At 39.2% G+C, this 7,444-nt stretch overlaps 1 pseudogene; it reads left to right on the top strand.

Moving 5' to 3' along the window:
* The first annotated feature begins 6,586 nt into the window (after positions 1-6,586).
* On the top strand, positions 6,587-7,162 carry LOC114619377 (annotated as a pseudogene).
* The last annotated feature ends 282 nt before the right edge of the window (positions 7,163-7,444 follow it).

Raw genomic sequence — 7,444 nt, 5'->3', positions numbered from 1 at the left:
GGCAATCCAAAAGCATCCTGAGGGTGTAGTACAAAGATAACAGTGAGAATGTTAAGAGTCTGCACTTGGCAGTACTGTGGGTCAGCCACTCCGCTGATGATTTTATGAAGAACAGTTCATTGAATTCCCCAAAACTGCTGTCTGAGGTTGTTTCTCCATCTGGTAAACAACATTTCTGTATTTGAATACAAGATGGTGGCAAGGCTGATGCCCCCAATTTCTACATTGTCCTTTATCAAACTGAAAGAGTTAGGGACCCACAAGAGGGACAAAGGAAAAATAAAACCCAGGCTCTTAATCTATGAACATACACTTAACAGATTTGTGATAAAATAACAGATTGGGTGCCAAAGCCAGAAGGTTTCAAACAAGAAATCTTTCATACTAAAGCAGGTTAAAATCTAGTGGTGGTATAGACAGCCACGCAAGTATCAAACTAAGGTGTGAGAAACTGGAGAAGAAAAATCATACCCCAAAAAATGTCTTGATTATCCCTGGAATTAACTCTCACATCAGATGTTCTATTAGAGAAGACTCCAGCCCTTGTTCTCAGTGGGCTTAAAAATATCTAACTTAGAGGCCAGGAATAGATGGCTCAGATGTTCAAAGAGTCTGCTGTGGATGCAGGATTACAAAGTGTTCAGTTAATCAGAACTCTCTGAAACACCCCATGGCCATGGCCACCTGTAATCCAGTCCCTTAAGAGACAGAGGATCTCCAGAACAAGCTGGCTACAAGATAAGCCACATGTATGGACAAGCTGAGAGTCACGTTGAGTGATCTTGTTTTAAAGATAAAAATGGAAAAGAGATCAAAGAATATCCCTGACATAACTTCAAGTTTCCACATACATGTGCACATGTAAGCTAGCATCTAGGCATACACTTACACCCATACACATTCAAACATGCTTACTCATGAAAAGAATGGCAAAATCCTCTAATTTTGGGAGTCACAGCTGATCAATAAATATACTTGGAGTTTTTCAGTGTCTTCGTTTGGACGACACCCTCACTGAATGAGTTGACAGCTTCATGGGTTACTTTGAATACACTTTTAAGGCTTCTTTTCCAGTTTGAATTGTATTATTTATTTTCACACAAGTATACATTTTATGTTGAGCATCTCCCCCCCCCCCATTTCCATCCACCCTTCCCTTTCCCACTCTCTTTCCTTGTCAGGGGCCTTTGACCTCCAGAGAGCTTCATGTCTGCATTTGTGACTTTATATCTCCAAGAAAACCTAGAAACCAAAGAGTATAAGAAACTAAATACTGTTGACTTTCTGAAACCAGTTTAATTAAGTTAATATAATCATTTCAAGTTTCTTCTATTTTCTTGCAGACTATACAATTTTCCTTACTTATATATGAAAAATACCCACCATGTATACATACCATATTTTCTTACCCATTCTTTTGTTACTGGACAGCTAGATTGGCTTTGTAAATTATATATTCTGAATAATATTGCAATAAATATTGATGTGGAAATATTTCTGTAGTCTGTTGACTAGGAGCCCTTTGTATAAATACCCAGAAGAGGTATTGTTAGATCAATGGTATACCTTTCTCTTTGTTTTAGTTTGAGACTCTTGGCACACTAACTTCCATAGTAGCTGGACCAGTTTATATTCCAGTAACACCATACAAGGCTTTCCTTTTGGTCTCACTAGCATTTGCTGTTATTGTTTCTTGATGACTGCTATTCTTACTGGGGTGAGGTGAAATTTCAATGAGGTTCTGATTACGATTCTCTGACAGCTAGTGAAGTTGAACATTTTTTTTCCTCTTTTGGTGGCTGTTTATATTTCATCTTTTGAGAACTGTCTGTTCACTTCATGAGCCCTCTTTTTGAGCTTTTTGATTTCTTGTTTCATGTTTTAGTTCTTTGTACAATATAGATATTAATGCTCTGTCAAGTTCCCTAGGTTGTCTTTTTACTCAACTGGTTCCTTTACTGTGCAGCCTTCTGATTTCATTAAGTCCCTTTGTAGAATGGCCACCTTTCTGAGAACACCAGTGACCATTGATGGTAGCTGGAATAGGATAAAGGTTTGATACTTCTATCTTCTAATAATGTGTGTCCATTTGACTCTACTCAGCTCTGCAGATGTTTAAAATTTTATGGTTCTAACCCAAAGTCCTCATTTCCTTTGTTTTTAAGTTAGAATCAGCATTCTTATTGTCTGGTGTGGTATTGAATCAGTCAGGTATTCCATACAATGTATATGGACATAGCAGGTACTAATACAACCTGAACATCTTTCCTGTGCCCATCTACCAAATACTGAACTCTCCTGTTAAAAGCCAGTCATCCCTTTCCATTCTCATGTGCATTTTTTATACAATTCAAATCTGCTGAATTTTCTCTCATTACTGCTTTTCTTTATCTGTCACTGTACAAGAGTCAGCCTGGCCTGAGTGTCAATTTAGGGCCAATCTTCCTTTTTCTCTTTAACCTTGCTCCTGACCACTTGGCCATATTTATCACTTATGGAAAGCAATTACATGACATATGAAGAAGAAAGAGTCACTCTGGCTTTAGAATTCAAAATTGTTCCCTAACTCCTTAGCTTAAGCAAGGGGCTTGGCAGAACATTTTTAAAATTTACAAATAACAGGATATATCCCCCTCCTCCACTAATTTGATTCATAAACTTGTAAAGTCAAGTTCTAGGAGTATTGGTCAGAATTCTCATGTGCTAGGAACTAACGCAAGAGAAGGTAGTTTAGCAGTAAAAGAATACAACCAGGCAACTAGCGAAAGCTCATATCCCAAGATAAGAAAACACTATCAGCTGCCTGTGTGCATGCACTGGAAGAGGGGATAAGCAATGGAAAAGAGATAAAAATGAAGGCAAGACAGAAACAAGAGAGGTTCTGTGGGAATCTGAAGCCCTAAGGTTCTTAGACAGTGAAGCTAGCTGGAGGCCAGTCTTACATAGACATCTCCTTGACAGACAGCTGCAGGTTCAATGCTGTAGAGCACCATAAGGAACACAAACAAGGCACCCAGGTCTCCCTGACAGGTTTCCTTCAGTTCCAGGGAGCAGAAAACAACCAGCCACCTCTGGCAGTGCTCCAGTAAATGTGCAGTTAAAAATATGTAAGCAAACAGCACACATAAAGTCACCCCAATAGAAGTAAGTATAAGGTGTGGTGTAAATGGTGCTTGTTCAGAAAGAAACTAATACAGGACTTTACTAAACATTTGAACATTGTGCTTCTGAATGACATGATTTTATTTGAAAATAAATATTTCTAGTGTCATTGGTGTCCTATAATTCCACATTTATCCTTTGAGATAGTGAAGACATTTTGGCAAGTATTTAAATGCCAAGTGGCTCTTTTTCATTGTTTTTATTTCTAAACTAACAGAAATGTATCCCTGCTCACTCCTCCTTAGAAAGCAAAGGGAATCTGAATTTCACGTGCTAACCATTATTACCAAGGCTCAATAAAGTCTCTATGCCTCATACAAGTGGAATATAGATGGCTGTCATGAAAAAAGGGAGCTATTCTTGGTACTATCCAAGATTTAGTCCTCACTGAAAAGAACTTATGAATTGTAAGAGACAAGGCTTACACTCAAAGTGGCATAATGAACAAATGTAGATTTATGATTGAACATTTAAGAGCTTATAGGATTGTCTTCTGTTCATCTGTTGTATTTGACTATTTTTTTTAAATAGGACTTTTCTCTTACCCTTCTAACTGTACTTGAAGGAGAATTAGAAGTTTGTTTTTAAAAGAACATTGCTATGAGAACTGGATACCCATGCTCTTCTGCCAGATGATTTTGAACACGTCAAGAGAGATGAGTTGGATTTGAATGTCTTCATCTCTTCTACTCTGAGACTCAGTGCTTCAAAGACTCTAATAGAAATAATCGTACATACTGGTGGCATCCAGGCACTTCAGAAACAGTCCCTACATGTTCTTCCCTTCCACCAAGTTGGACTAAATTAGGTTGACTCTCTTTATCATTCCTGAGGACCTTGGTTGATAACAACAATGAAATGTATTATTTGCTGTGTATTTGCTATATGCCAGGCCCTGGGTATGGCAGATTGGTTTGAGAAGCACCTGGAACATCCCAAGCTCCATATCCATACCCTGTGCATCCCCTGTTGCTATGAGGCAGAATCTCTCCTTTCTAATCTAGTCTGACTATGTGATGTGATTTAGCCAACAGCATGTAATAAGTGTGGTGACATGCCAGCTTCAAGCCTACAGCTCTAAGATTATTCTCAAATAAATCTGTCATTAATATAATAGCTATCCCAAGGTACTGTACAGGATGTAAAGAGCACATGAAGCAAGAACTGTTCCAGGCATCACTCTGAATCAGTGAAAGAGCCCATCTAAGAGCAGAATCTCATTTCTCATGTACAGTGGGCCCAATAGGCAGAAGGGGGGCTCAGGAGCTCATCACACTTAGATGTACTGATCTGAAAGGAAGAGTGGTTGTCGTGCTTTGAGCCACCACATTATAATGTGGCCTGCTGTGCAGCACCCTTATTCCCAGAGATAACTACTTCTCCCTATGCATATTACAGAACTTTCTCATTCTTGCACCGAAACAGTCTTGTAAGAAAGGTGCTTTTATTGTGCTACTTTGGAGATAAAGAAAGTAAAATGTAGATTGATTGAGTTGTTTCCGATAACAAAACTACTGCGTGTTACAAACAATAAACGCTTTTTGATTATTATACACGCCACTGTTTCATGTGCCAGTAAAATAAAGATGCATCTTAAATTCATTAGGATTAAAACATGAACAAGATACGTGTCTTGGAGTTGGTGAGCTGTGTGTAAGTGGTGGAGAGCAGGCCACTGGGCTGGGTCATCTCATGTATTTGAAATGATCTGAAATGCCCAATCATTAACTGGTAGTTTTGGAGAAGTGTGAACCTTTTGTGCATTTCTAGAACACAGAATGCTATGTTCATGTAATCTTACAATATTTTTGTTAGTTCCATCGACCTTTTAATTTTTCTCTCCCCTGTTTACAGTCTTGTAAATTGTAATAGGTGTCTTATCCTCTAACTGGAACCCCAGATTTTTTTCTTAATACTTCATTACTTAAATTGTTTCATTAGCATTTCTTCTTCCTACATCCCCCTTTGGTTGGGTCGTCTTCTAAAAATTCCTCCAATTTATCTATGTCTCTTAAAAGAAATTAGATGCTCTCGTACTAAATATAGTATTAACGAGACCTAATCACCAGTGCAGAATTAGATTAATTACCTTGCTTGTTTTCAATGTGACACTCATCAATCAATTAATATTCCACACATGTGTAATTTCTGTATTGTATTTCATAAAACAGATTAATCCGACTAAACCTTTTGGATGGAAAAAGAAAAGGAGCAGGCATTGCTTCTTCTACTAATACTTGTTAATTACATAACCTTGGACTAATGACATGACATCCTTGAGTCCCAAGTGCCCCCAAAGAAAAATGCTGACAACCTCACTCCAGCCTATGTTCTTCAGGATTTGTTCTCAGAAGTAGGATTAGTAGGAAGACTCACCAGAAAATGTGTGTGTCTGGACCCATGTAATGTATTTCATAGATTTGACCTTGTGAGGACGCCAGAGCATCACTGTGAGGCTCTTTTGCAGCAGACTAAAGTTACCTGGAAGAAGAGGCCAACAGAGTGGGTAAACTAGAATGTATAAGGCTGAGAAGAAACCACAAGAATGTTCTAGAATCCATCTGCCTAGGTCTCTCAGTGTCTTCTAACCTCCAGCATTAAATATATGGACATGCTGTTGGGTGCCTTGATTTTCCCCACCCCCATTACAGAGCCAAATACATCCTGCCCCAGGAACCAGAAAAGCTTGAGGACATTAAAGGATGCTAGTGTTGTGACAGATCTGTGAGAGTCATACTCAAAGCTAAATCATGCTCCTATTCTACAGAGTACAACAGAGCCTGACACATTGCACTTAATATTGTCTTATTTAGCAAGTAAAAAAGAATGAGAAAATCAGTGTGCCCCAAATATAGCCACATGTGGTTTTAAAACACAGCTATGTCCTATGGACATATTCTTTCTAAAAAATAATTTTCTAAAATTTAAACTCCTTTGGAGATTCTGTATTTTGTTTGTAACCTTACCTATACTAACATTCGAAGTACAAAGATACACATTCTAATTTATAACGGTCTTCTAGTTTACCTGTACTTATGTGTCTCAAGGAAAAATCTAGACAGAGGAGGTGACATCACCTCCAACCAAGGGGATATCAACTAACAAGATATTGGTGACCTGAGTTGGAGTCCTGAGCATTGTTAGTGGGAACAGAAAATAACCCAGAAGGAAAACAGTGTAGCTCATCCACTACTAGAGATTAAAGATGGAGTGGCTAGCAGCATATCCAAAAGGAAAAGGGGTAGCTGTGTCACAGTTAATCTCAGAACACCCCTCAGGAAAGTAACTGCCCTGGGGGACCGATGTTATGATACGTTAAGAAAAAAAATCTGTGTGAATAGACCGCATTCAGTCTGCACAAATACAAACGGCAAGCTCTGTAACAGGTGGAGAAGAGTCTGGGCGCCAGGGTCTGCACCGAAACATGGCAGAGGTTGGGTTCAAGTCAGTGCTGTTCGTGTGTCTCGGTAACATTTGCCGGTCACCCATTGCAGAAGCAGTATTCAGAAAATTGGTAACTGATGAAAAGATTTCAGATAATTGGGCCATTGACAGCAGCGCCGTTTCCGACTGGAACGTGGGCCGGCCCCCAGACCCAAGAGCTGTCAGCTGCCTAAGAAATCATGGCATTAGCACAGCCCATAAAGCAAGACAGATTACAAAAGAAGACTTTGCGACATTCGATTATATACTATGTATGGATGAAAGCAATCTGAGAGATTTGAATAGAAAAAGTAATCAAGTTAAAGACTGCAAAGCTAAAATTGAGCTACTTGGAAGCTAGGATCCACAGAAACAACTCATTATTGAAGATCCCTATTATGACAATGACTCTGACTTCGAGGTGGTGTGCCAGCAATGCCTTAGGTGCTGCAAGGCCTTCCTGGAGAAGATTTACTACCTGGTCCTACCCACCACCATTGAGCAACTCACTCATCAGTGCTATGCCCAAGGGTGGTGGCAGTCCTTAGCCCCATGTCCCACCTCTCTTTTCAGCTGACTTACTGTATATTTTAAAATAATTGTAGGTGGAAATTAGGCATATGTTCAGAAGGATAAAAACATTTGAGTGAGACAGTTTGAGGTATGGCTAAGCATTCTTAGAGTAACTAAACCTCTGACCTTGCCAAATTACAAAATACTGGAACAAGCAAATATGAAACAAAAGAAAACCCAATAAAGTAAGAATAACCTACAAGGTCCAGGTCAACCTCTGAGCCCAGCAAGCCTGGGTAGTCTGGTCTTACTGGAGTGTGTGCATGGCCAGCACCCAGTGTGCTGT

This window comes from Grammomys surdaster, unplaced genomic scaffold (assembly GCF_004785775.1).
Source record: "Grammomys surdaster isolate TR1022 unplaced genomic scaffold, NIH_TR_1.0 150, whole genome shotgun sequence".
Lineage (NCBI taxonomy): Eukaryota > Metazoa > Chordata > Mammalia > Rodentia > Muridae > Grammomys > Grammomys surdaster.
Note: the sequence above shows the minus strand (reverse complement) of the source record. Positions and strands in the feature narration are given on the sequence as shown.